The sequence below is a fragment of the Balaenoptera borealis genome (assembly GCF_965194805.1).
Source record: "Balaenoptera borealis genome assembly, chromosome: 2".
NCBI lineage: Eukaryota > Metazoa > Chordata > Mammalia > Artiodactyla > Balaenopteridae > Balaenoptera > Balaenoptera borealis.
Genome location: NC_138867.1, coordinates 171,036,003 through 171,048,531, shown reverse-complemented (window position 1 = coordinate 171,048,531; position 12,529 = coordinate 171,036,003). Strand labels below are relative to the sequence as shown.

The 12,529-nt window shown below is 42.7% G+C and overlaps 1 pseudogene across 1 annotated transcript; it reads right to left on the bottom strand.

Annotated features, from left to right (window-relative positions):
- Positions 1 to 2,932: 2,932 nt before the first annotated feature.
- LOC309624624 (cytochrome P450 4F2-like) lies at positions 2,933 to 12,521 on the bottom strand (annotated as a pseudogene). The gene is made up of 6 exons (XR_014249952.1): positions 12,447 to 12,521; positions 11,793 to 11,846; positions 11,572 to 11,700; positions 9,798 to 9,919; positions 8,674 to 8,944; positions 2,933 to 8,332 (listed from the first exon to the last, which is right to left on the bottom strand). The product of XR_014249952.1 is annotated as a cytochrome P450 4F2-like (transcript).
- Positions 12,522 to 12,529: the final 8 nt, after the last annotated feature.

Genomic DNA, 12,529 nt, shown 5'->3' with positions numbered 1-12,529 from the left:
CGCAGAGAATTCAGCACCACCAAACCAGCTTTACAACAAAGGACAAAGGAACTTCTCTAGGCAGGAAACACAAGAGAAGGAAAAGACCTACAAAAACAAACCCAAAACAATCAAGAAAATGGTAATAGGAACATACATATCAATAATTACCTTAAATGTAAATGGATTTAATGCTCCAACAAAAAGACATAGACTGGCTGAATGGATACAAAAACCAGACCCGTATATATGCTGTCTACAAGAGACCCACTTCACACCTAGGGACACATACATACTGAAAGTGAGGGGCTGGAAAAAGATATTCCATGTAAGTGGAAATCAAAAGAAAGCTGGAGTAGCAATACTCATATCAGAAAAAAATAGACTTTAAAATAAAGACTATTACAAGGCACAAAGAAGGACACTACATAATGATCAAGGGATTAATACAAGAAGAAAATATAACAATTGTAAATATTTATGCACCCAATGTAGGAGCACCTCAATACATAAGGCAAATACTAACAGCCACAAAAGGAGAAATCGACAGTAACACAATCATAGTAGGGGACTTTACCACCCCACTTTCACCAATGGACAGATCATCCAAAATGAAAATAAATAAGGAAACACAAGCTTTAAAAGACACTTTAAACCAGATAGACTTAATTGATATGTATAGGACATTCCATCCAAAAACAACAGAATACACTTTCTTCTCAAGTGCTCATGGAACATTCGCCAGGATAAATCATATCTTGGGTCACAAATCAAGCCATGGTAAATTTAAGAAAATTGAAATCATACCAAGTATCTTTTCCGACCACAATGCTATGAGACTAGATTTCAATTACAGGAAAAAATCTGTAAAAAATACAAACCCATGGAGGCTAAACAATATGCTACTAACTAATCAAGAGATCACTGAACAAATCAAAGAGGAAATCAAAAAATACCTAGAAATAAATGACAATGAAAACACGACGACCCAAAACCTATGGGATGCAGCAAAAGCAGTTCTAAGAGGGAAGTTTAGAGCAATTCAATCCTACCTCAAGAAAAAGAAACATCTCAAATAGACAACCTAACCTTAGACCTAAAGCAATTAGAGAAAGAAGAACAGAAAAAAAAAAAAAACCAAAGTTAGCAGAAGGAAAGAAATCATAAAGATCAGATCAGAAATAAATGAAAAAGAAGTGAAGGAAATGATAGCAAAGATCAATAAAACTAAAAGCTGGTTCTTTGAGAAGATAAACAAAACTGATAAACCATTAGCCAGACTTATCAAGAAAAAAAGGGAGAAGACTCAAATCAATAGAATTAGAAATGAAAAAGGAGAAGTAACAACTGACATGCAGAAATACAAAAGATCATGAGAGATTACTACAAGCAACTATACGCCAATCAAATGGACAACTTGGGAGAAATGGCCAAATTTTTAGAAAAGCACAACCTTCCAAGACTCAACTAGGAAGAAAGAGAAAATATATACAGACCAATCACAAGCACTGAAATTGAAACTGTGGTTTTAAAACTTCCAACAAACAAAAGCTCAGGACCAGATGGCTTCACAGGCGAATTCTATCAAACATTTAGAGAAGAGCTAACACCTATCCTTCTCAAACTCTTCCAAAATATAACAGCGGGAGGAACACTCCCAAACTCATTCTACGATGTCACCATCACCCTGATACCAAAACCAGACAAAGACATCACAAAAAAAGAAAACTACAGGCCAATATCACTGATGAACACAGAGGCAAAAATACTCGACAAAATACTAGCAAACAGAATCCAACAGCACATTAAAAGGATCATACACCATGGTCGAGTGGGGTTTATCCCAGGAATGCAAGGATTCTTCATTATACGCAAATCAATCACTGTGATAATCCATATTAACAAGTTGAAAGGAAAAAACCATATGATCATCTCAATAGATTCAGGAAAAGCTTTTGACAAAATTCAACACCCATTTATGATAAAAACTCTCCAGAAAGTAGGCACAGAGGGAAAGTTCCTCAACATAATAAAGGCCATATATGACAAACCCACAGCCAACATCGTTCTCAATGGTGAAAAACTGAAACCATTTCCACTAAGATCAGGAACAAGACAAGGTTCTCCACTCTCACCACTGTTATTCAACATAGTTTTGTAAGTTTTAGCCAAAGCAATCAGAGAGGAAAAAGAAACAAAAGGAATCCAAATCAGAAAAGAAGAAGTAAAACTGTCACTCTTGGCAGATGACATGATACTATACCTAGAGAATCCTGAAGATGCTACCAGAAAACTACTAGAGCTAATCAATGAATTTGATAAAGTAGCAAGATACAAAATTAATGCACAGAAATCTCTTGCATTCCTATACACTAATGTTGAAAAATCTGAAAGAGAAATTAAGGAAACACTCTCATTTACCATTGCAACAAAAAGAATAAAATACCTAGGAATAAACCTACCTAAGGAGACAGAAGACCTGTATGGTGAAAACTATAAGACACTGATGAAAGAAATTAAAGATGTTACAAACAGATGGAGAGATATACCATGTTCTTGGATTGGAAGAATCAACATTGTGAAAATGACTATAATACCCAGAGCAATCTACAGATTCAAAGCAATCCCGATCAAGCTACCAATGGCATTTTTCACAGAACTAGAACAAAACATTTCACAATTTGTATGGAAACACAAAAGACCCTGAATAGCCAAAGCAATCTTGAGAAACAAAAACGGAGCTGCAGGAACCAGTCTCCCTGACTTCAGACTATACTACAAAGCTACAGTAATCAAGACAGTATGGTAAAGGCACAAAAACAGAAATATAGATCAATGGAACACGATAGAAAGCCCAGAGATAAACCCACGCACATATGGTCACCTTATCTTTGATAAAGGAGGCAAGAAGATACAATGAAGAAAAGACAGCCTCTTTAATAACTGGTGCTGAGAAGACTGGACAGCTACATGTAAAAGAATGAAATTAGAACACTCCCTAACACCATACACAAAAATAAACTCAAAATGGATTAAAGACCTAAATGTAAGGCCGGACACTATAAAACTCTTAGACGAAAACATAGGCGGAACACTCTGTGACATAAATCACAGCAAAATCCTTTTTGACCCACCTCCTAAAGAAATGGAAATAAAAATTAAAATAAACAAATGGTACCTAATGAAACTTAACAGCTTTTGCACAGCAAAGGAAACCATAAACAAGATGAAAAGACAGCCCTCAGAATGGGAGCAGATCTTTGCAAAGGAAGCAAATGACAAAGGATTAATCTCCAAAATGTACAAGCAGGTCATGCAGCTCAATATCAAAAAAACAAACAACCCAATCCAAACATGGGCAGAAGACCTAAATAGACATTTCTCCAAAAAAGATAAACAGATTGCCAACAAACACATGAAAGAATGCTCAACATCACTAATCATCAGAGAAATGCCAATCAAAACTACAATGAGGTATCACCTCACATCAGTCAGAATGGCCATCATCAAAAATCTGCAAACAATAAATGCTGGAGAGGGTGTGGAGAAAAGGGAACCCTCTTGCACTGTTGGTGAGAATGTAAATTGATGCAGCCACTATGGAGAACAGTATGGAGGTTCCTTAAAACACTAAAATTAGAACTACCATACAACTCAGCAATCCCACTACTAGGCATATACCCCGAGAAAACCATAATTCAAAGATAGTCATGTACCACAGTGTTCATTGCAGCTCTATTTACAATAGCCAGGACATGGAAGCAACCTAAGTGTCCACTCACAGATGAATGCATAAAGAAGATGTGGCACATATATACAATGGAATATTACTCAGCCATAAAAAGAAATGAAATTGAGTTACTTGTAGTGAGGTGGATGGACCTAGAGTCTGTCATACAGAGTGAAGTAAGTCAGAAAGATAAAAACAAATACTGTATACTAACACATATATATGGAGTCTAAAAATAAAAAAAAAAATTCTGAAGAACCTAGGGGCAGGACAGGAATAAAGACGCAGACGTAGAGAATGGACTTGAGGACACAGGGAGGGGGAAGGGTAAGCTGGGATGAAGTGAGAGAGTGGCATGGACATATATACACTACCAAATGTAAAACAGATAGCTAGTGGGAAGCAGCTGCATAGCACAGGGAGATCAGCTCAGTGCTTTGTGACCACCTAGAGGGGTGGGATAGGGAGCGTGGGAGGGAGACACAAGAGGGAGGAGTTATGGGGATATATGTATACATATAGCTGATTCACTTTGTTATACAACAGAAACTAACACAACATTGTAAAGCAATTATACTCCAATAAAGATGCTAAAAAAAGAATTCTTTGGGGACAATTAGTTAGCCATCTGGAGAAAAATATAAATTCCTTCCTCAGTACTTATACCAATATAGATTTTATATGGAGGAAAGGATTAAATATAAAAATAATAACAACATTAAATAAATAAAAATAAATTTTGTATAATATATTTTTAAATAAATAAATTAATCCAGAAGAGGAAAACAAGCAAGAGTTTTACTTTTTTTTTTTTTTTTGGCTGCTCCTCGCGGCTTGCAGGGTCTCATTTCCGCAAGCAGGGATTGAACCTGGGCCCTCACCCGGGCCCTCAATGGTGAAAGCACAGAATCCTAACCACTGGACCACCAAAGTTCGGAGTCCTAACCACTGGACCGCCAGGCAATTCCCAAGAGTTTTATGTTGTAGTCTTAGAATATGAAAGGCTTTTTCCTAGCACGATTTAAAAACACACACACACACACACACACAGAAGCTGTAAAAAAAAAAAAAATTAATAAATCTGACTACAAATAAATGAACGAAAACCAAATAAAGTCAAAAGATGATCTGGGGAAAAATTCTTGCATAACTGAAAAGGACTAATTTTCTTTATATTTAAAAAGTTCTTAGATAAACAACAAGGTCCTACTGTATAGCACAGGGAACTATATCCAATCTCCTGGGATAAAGCATAATAGAAAATGTTTTTAAAAGAATGTATATATGTGTAAAACTGAGTCACTTTGCTGTACAGCAGAGATTGGCACAACGTTGTAAATCAACTATACTTCAGTTTTTTAAAAAAGTTGTTATAGGGACTTCCCTGGTGGTCCAGTGGTTAAGACTCTGCCCTTCCAATGCAGGGGGCACGGGTTCAATCTCTGGTCGGGGAACTAAGATCCCACATGCCACGCCGCCCAAAAAAATATAATAATAAAATAAAAAGAAATAAAAAGTTCTTATGAGTCAGTAAGGAAAAAACTCAAAGTGAAAAGGGCAAACTATGCAAACTGACCTTCCACAGAAAAAGAAATATGCAGGGTTGGTCAAATGTGATAACAGCGCTCAACTTTACCCATATTTAAAGTGATGTTCACTAAAATAACAAAGTATTATATTTCACCTAACAGAAAGCAAATTTTTAAGTTTTATAATGCACACTATCAGTGAGGATACAAGGAAATTAGCACTCTCAGAATCTGTAGGAGTGAATTTGCCAAGAGCTATTAAATTGCAAAATTCAAATGGTCTTTGATCCAGCAATACCACTTCTAGGAATTTGTCCTAGAGACATGTCCACACATATAAGCAAAATGAATGTTCACTACGTCACACTTATTATAGCAAAAGGCTAGAAAACTATACACATGTCCACTGATGAGGGAATGTTTAAATAAATTATGGTACATTCATATGGTGGAATACTATACAACTGTGGAAAAGGTGAATACAGGGATCAACTAGTCCTATCACACCATGCAGGGTAAATCAGTACAGAGACACCAAAAGGCAATTTGGCAATATCTGTTCTAATTGAAAATGTTTGCATAAATGTCCCCAGCAGAAGCTGCCTGGCTTAAGCAATGCTATGCAGCACTCAGAGAGAAGGAGCTCTAAGGCACATTATTGAGTGAAAAGAACAAGTGACCAAATGTGTGTGTATGTGCATTTATATTAAACTATAATAACTTAATCTTATGCAGGATGTTTCATTTTGTGCAAAAAAAAAAAACCTATTCTCATTATTGACTTTGCAATTCAAATTTAATTTTCCAAAACTTAAAAAAAAAAAAGGATCTTGAGGTTATATTGTCAATGTGCATGCCTGAATGCTCTGTATATACTCTCAGTTGTAGAGAGACAAGACAGAATGAATGAGAAAGGTGAGAGAGACTGTGAACAGATAAATGTAAGGATAGACTGAACAACGTCTGGAAGGACACAGGAAACCATTGAAGGAAGAGATGGGATTGGGACGCTGGCATATGACAGAGGTTTATGTGAGGTGATGGATGTGTTAACTACCCTTATTGTAATCATTTTGCAATATATACATACATCAAATCATCATGTTGTACACCTTAAACTTACATAATGCTATACATCAATTATATCTCAGTAAAGCCGGTGGGGGGAGTTGATGGGAGGCTTATATTTATTGTAAACCCCTCCATGCTGTTTGGATTTTAACCAAGTGCATAATTTTTTTGAAGTTGGGAGAAGCACAAAAACATTTTTCCACCTCACAGGACTGCTGTGCTGAGCAAAGCCTTGCAGTCGAGGACACGACTTCCAAAACGTTTGTCCAGCCCAGTACTTCCTCTTCATCCTTCAGTCCTTGGTCCAGAATCTACCCCTGGACCCCAAGACTGGAGCTCATCCCCTCCAGTTTGCCCCTGTAGCTGCAAAGAGTTATTTCTAATACTCATATCTGACCTGACCATCCCCTGCTCAAGCATCTCCCATGGCTCCCCATTGCCCTCCTACTTTAGTCATGGATCTCCCTTCAAGAAAGAACTTGCTGTACAGCTGCAAGGAGAGCTATTAGCTGATAGCCTCCAGCTATAGGGTCTCTGGGCTCTGCTGTAGCATTCAAGCCAAGTCCACACTTTCCTGGGCAGCCCACAGTCAATGACTGAGCACAGTGGGCCACTGCTGCCTGACCATTTCTGCCCAATGTGACACTCCCCTAATGGCAGCATCCCTGCCCATTTTTATCTTTTATCCAATATTGGCTCGCCAAAGTACTTGAACTGACACCTTTGAAAACTCTTAACATGGTTTCCAAAGCATTCCAAGAAGGGCTTCCATTACTAGCTCCAGCCTTATTGGGGGCCCCTCTGATCATCACACTGCATATTTCACAGGGAACCAGCCACCTTTACTTCCTCCCAAACATTCCAGGTTCACTTCTGCATGCTTCCATCCTGGCCTTTGCACAAGCTATCCCCTTGGCTTGGGCACTGTCCACTACACACACCCAGAGTGGTGAATTCTTATTCACTTTTTTACTAGCAAGCCTCATCTCCTTCCCTCTGTGCCCCAGCCTTGCCCATGTAGGACTCCAGTGGGACTAGACACTGAGTTGGGAAAGGGCAGGCGGTGTAGACATGTTTACTGAACAAAAAGATGGATGACTTTTTTACCCCCAAAGATCTCTTGTGAATCCCTGGAATAGACTATTAAGTGGGAATTAGAGAAAAGAGCAAAAATTAAGGGAAATGAGGGTCTCTGGGGGAAGACCAAAGGCAGAAAAGCCAGAGAGGGGAAAAGTATTTCATATACTGAACATGTATTGGGTGGCAACTGTTCTACACATATTGTTACAATACTCCAAATAGCACTGTAGGGGAAAGATTCCCCACCCCACCCCCAATTTATAGAGGAGAAAAATGGTATTCAGATAAGGGAACTGATTTTATTAAAGTCACATAGCAAGTTAGGGGGGCATTAATGTGGACACTCAGATCTTTCTGTCCCAAAAGACTACAAACTTTCACCTGCTATTCAGACTGGGTATCAGACCCTGCCTCTGGGCTCTGCTCCTATTCCCACTAAGCAATAATGACAGAATCAACAAAAAGATCTTTCCACTATCCCAGCTGGGGAGCAGAGACAATGAGAAGGGTTCAGGAACAGACCATGAGGACCTGCACTCACCATTCAATCTCTTTAGGCTCACGGTCCCTCAAGAGCTCTCGTACCTCCTGCTGGCAGCGCTCCTGGTATTCTGGGTACTTTACAAGGTTGTACAGGACCCAGGAGAGGCCACTGGCTGTGGTGTCATGGCCTGAGGGGCAGCCAGACAGGCTTGGGTCTCTGGGCTACTTCAGCACCAGAGGGTGGACAGCACCATGTTAAGCCCCCCTCCGCCACCACCCCCCACAAAGACGATGGGAAGGATGGGCAAGATGGGGTGATCCAGGGCCCACCTGCCAAGTCCCTGGGATGAAGAGACCCCTGCCTATTCTGTAGTCCCACACTGGGACCCTCACCTTCAAACATGAAGGTGTCAGCCTCAGCTTGGATGTCCTCATCTGACAGTTCTTTCCCATCTTCCTCCTGGAGAGAAAGCAAGATCTCCCAAATCACACCAGTTCTGGGGACACCTGAGCCTAACCTGAGATAGTTCCTGAAGCTCCATCATCCAAGTAGGATTCTTCCCTCTTCATCTCCAGAGTCCACCCCACAGGACTCCTCCCTAGTCTCCTGCCTCCTGTTTACTCCTTCCAGACAGCCTTCAACACAGTCACATCTAAAACTTCTCTCTGACCTGTCCCTCCCTTCCTCAAGCACCCTCTATGACTCCCTAGCACTCTCTGGATCAAGTCCAAGTTCTTTGACCTGACATTTAAAAACAAGGTCCAGTCTATCTCTTGAATTTAGATCCCAGAGAAGCCTACCTTGGCCAGCAGGAGCACATCAATGAAGTCCAAAGTCTCGACCTTAGCCTTGGCCTTGAGGAAGTCTTGGGAACACTGACTAATGAGGGTGCCATGCCGCTCCCTGATGACAGCCTCTGTGAAGTCGTGCACCAGGTCGCAGGCCCTATGGAAGTGCTGCCCATCGCGGGTGAGGTAGTACAGGAGGTCCATGTGCAGGAAGATCTACTCGGTCCGTTTCATCACAAGGGCACTGAGCTCCAAGACGGCAGCAATATATTCGCTGGGTTTCCTACGGGGTCAGATCAGAGAGAGCCTTAAGAAGCAGTATTGTATATCTGTGGGCCATCTGTTCTTAGAGACTCTGTTTCCTGATAGGAAGTCTTGGGAACCCTGATAGGAGGAAGCTCCTGGTTTCTGGGCTTCACATATTTTAAGCTGTTGCCTCCCTTCGTGATCTCATACTGCAGGAGCACTACCAGTCAGTAACCCAGGACCACATTCCATCCAGAAAAGAGTGCCCTTCAATCATGTTTCTCTCTCTGCCTCCCATCTCTGTGAACTGCCTCATGTCCTAGATCTCAGAGCAGAGCTTGGGAATCATGCTCATCTCTCCGCTCTCCCACACAACATCTGAACCTGCCTTTCTTTCTCAGTTTCCCCCAAATCTGCCACATTTTCTCCACCAAGCTCAAGTTTCCTCCCCTCTGTGGTCTTCTCGCATCCTGTGTCTACACAACAATCAGTCTTCTCTCAAGTCAGATGTTCAAGCTCAGCTTTGACCACAACTCTCATCTGGTCAAAGACCTTCTGTGGCTTCCTGGAAACATCAGGATAAAGTTCATATCCTCTTTGTCCTACTTCAGAATGTCCTTAAGATATAACCCTGCCCATTCCTCCAGCCTCATACCCAAGGCGTCTCCTCACTGTTACACATGTTCTGCTCATCCTAGCCTCCTGACCTTTATCAAACAGTTCTACCTACCTGAAAGGATAGCTCCTTTTCTTTCCCCTTCCCTGTCCTTCAACAGCTCTGACCCACCTCCTCCAGGAAGGCCCTTCTGATTGCCCTGGTCAGTCCTCCCTCCCCCATCTACTCCCTTGGGTCTATGGCTCATTTTCCCAGGCCCTGGGCTGAGACTTACTCCTGGCAATTGCTGTCGAAACTGAAGACACATTTCTGCAGACTGTCCAGGGTCATGAGGCTGATGTGTTCAAACATGTCCAGATGAATGCTGCCCTCTGAAGCCAGGCACTGCCACTTGGCCTAGACAAAGAAGAGGGCAGAGCTGGGGCTGAGACTTCCCCCTCCTGAGCCCCTCCCCAATCTCAACCACCTGGATGGACTCCCCCAGACCCGGCCTCTTGGTCCTCTGCCCCAAGCACCTATCCCCAGGGAAGACAAGGCTTGAGTGGGAGTGGAAGCTGTTACTATCAAGACATGAAGACCCCACAGCTGGTAGTCAGGAGACCTGGTTTCAAGGTCCAGCTCTGCCTCTTATGTTCTGTTATGTTATGTTATGTTCATTGCTTTCCATTTGGCCTTTCCACTGTCAAATTTTAGTAGCAGTTAAGATGACCTGCTTTGGTGTTGGACAAACCAAGTTAGAATTCCTGCTCCACCACGCACAACTCACTTACTAATGAGCAATCTTCGGCAAGTTCCCTAACCTCTCTGACCTTCCATTTCATCATCCTTAATATGGCAATGACAATCATCTCTACCTCATAGGATTGTGAAAATAAATTAGACAACACATGCCATGGACTTGGCCCACTATTTCTGATATACAGTAAGTGTTAAATAATTGTTAACTACCATCATCATCTTCATCATTATCATAGTGGTAGACAATTGCAAAAATGTCCCCATTTCTTTATCCTTCCCTTTACCCTCACTCTTTGCAGTGAGATTTTTCAGCTCTTCCATTAGGAGGTGGAACCTGTTTCTCTTGAATCTGAGCTGAGCTGGGACTTGCTTTGGTCAACAGGAGGTGGAAACTATGGTGTGCTAGTTCTGACACCAGGCTTCAAGAGGTACTGCATGTTTCTGCTCATTCTCTTGGAACCCAGCCCCCACCATGCAGTCAAGCCCAGGCTAGCCTACTGGAAGATGAGAGACAAATACAGGAGTCCGTTGTCCCACCAAGGCCATCCTAAACCAGCTGACGGCTAGCCGAGCCCCAAACATGTGCCAAAGCTGAACCTGGATCAGCAGAGCTGTCTACGGAACCCATCCGTGACCACGAACACATGAGTAATTCCAGCCAGGATGAGAAGAATGACTCAACTGACCCATCATCTCATGAACGATAATAAACACTAATTCTTTCGAGTCCATGAGTTTTAAGGTGGTACCTAATGCAGAAAGAACTACTACGCAATCTTCATCATTTCTGTCCTGAATTTACAGAGCTTCCATGAAGCAGACTAGAAACTAAAGCCTTCTGAGCACCTACTATGTGCCAGGAACATGATTGCACTACATCATCTTGATCACTCTTTAAGAAGGGATTATTGGGACTTCCCTGGTGGCGCAATGGATAAGACTCTGCGCTTCCAATGCAGGGGGCCTGGGTTCGATCCTTGGTCAGGGAACTAGATCCCACATGCATGGTGCAACTAAGAGTTCTTGTGCCACAACTAAGGAGCTGGCAAGCCGCAACTAAGGAGCCCACCTGCTGCAACTAAGACCTGGTGCAACCAAATAAAAATAAATAAATAAATAAATAAATATTTTAAAAAAAGAAAAGAAGGGATTATTATCCCGATTTTACAGATGAGGAAACTGAGGCTTGGAGAGGAAAATCAGTGACCCCCAAAGCCATCCAGCAGAGCCAGGATTCCAGACCATATGTGTGTAAGCCCACTCCCCCTTTTCTAAGGCTCCAGCTGGGACCCGGAGTTCAAGAAACTCACATGCATGATGTCTGCACTCTTGGTGAAAATCTTCATACACGGCTTCAAAAATCTCGAAGTGGAAGGCAGGTGTCAGCAGGCGTCGGTGGTGGCTCCACTTGTCACCGGCACTCAGCAGGAGCCCATCCCCTAGCAGAGACAGCCACAGGGAGTGGGCAAGGGCAGCACCTTCCCCTGGGCCCCCAAGGTTGTCCTCACCCCCTTCACTCACAGTTACTCACCCAGCCAGGGATTCAGGACGCTGTAGAAAAACATATCCTTGGGTATGATGGTGGCTGACATAAGAGATAGAACATGGAGAGGGGGAGGGAAGGACTTTTGGTGGGGGCTGGAGGCTCCCAGGGAGGGGTCTACATTTCTCCTCCAAGCCCAGTATAGCTTGGAATGGGACAATGAACAGAGGAACAGGGAGGAAGGGGGAGGTGGGGGGGACCAGACCAGGCTGTAGCACAGAGTAGAGCAAAGGCAGACCCCAAAGACACAACCCTATGTGCTTAGACACACCCCAACATGACACAACATGTCCCAGCATGCCTTGACGTGGCTCCTACATGTCTAACATGTGCTAAATGCCCAAGCACAGCCCAGCACTCTACAAAATGCCTTTACAGGGACCAAGGACACCACGCTTGCCCCAGCACTCTCTGACATCTCCTGGAACATACAACATGGTAGACCAACAGTGTTGAGTTTCCACCATTCAAAACTGAAAAAGTCTTTGGCAACCAGAGAGAGCCAGGGACCTGCCTAGAGTTACCCAGCAGGTCTCTGTCAATACTGCCCATTCCCCTGCTCAACCTGGTCTGTCCAGGAGTGGGAAGGTCTGGGAGCAGGGGCAGGGGAGAAGCTGGGGTGGGGGCTCCTGGGAGAGATACCTGTGGCCTGGAGCAGGGGGGCAGTGAAGTTAGGGTGGACAAGCCGCAGGATGGGATAGAAAGGTCCCATCCACAGAAGGTGG